Source organism: Penaeus monodon, chromosome 33 (assembly GCF_015228065.2).
Source record: "Penaeus monodon isolate SGIC_2016 chromosome 33, NSTDA_Pmon_1, whole genome shotgun sequence".
NCBI lineage: Eukaryota > Metazoa > Arthropoda > Malacostraca > Decapoda > Penaeidae > Penaeus > Penaeus monodon.
The window spans coordinates 7,454,572-7,454,852 of NC_051418.1; the positions used below are offsets into that span (position 1 = coordinate 7,454,572).

The window sequence follows — 281 nt, forward strand, 5'->3', positions numbered from 1 at the left end:
ACTTAATATCCTCCTGAAATCTCTTTTATCCTTGCACATTGTCAACCTTGTAGAATATAAGATTTAGCCTAGAGACCTATTTGGCTATGGCTGTAACCCCATTCCAATAATACAAATACACAATCTAATCTATTTAATCTAGAATTTGGTATTTTTCAAATGGTATTTTACATTAAAAGCTGGTTTCATTATTTTCTTCTGATTTCCTTAATGCAAAACATGGATGTTTGCTCAATTTTCCAAACCGGTGATTTGGCTTTACGTTTTGAGATTACCTAGAA

General features: G+C 31.7%; 1 protein-coding gene across 1 annotated transcript in view; it reads right to left on the reverse strand.

Annotated features, from left to right (window-relative positions):
- The window catches only part of LOC119593970 (adenosine kinase-like), an 18,715-nt gene that overhangs the window by 17,585 nt on the left and 849 nt on the right, over nt 1-281 (reverse strand). The gene's annotated exons all lie outside the window — the stretch shown is intronic.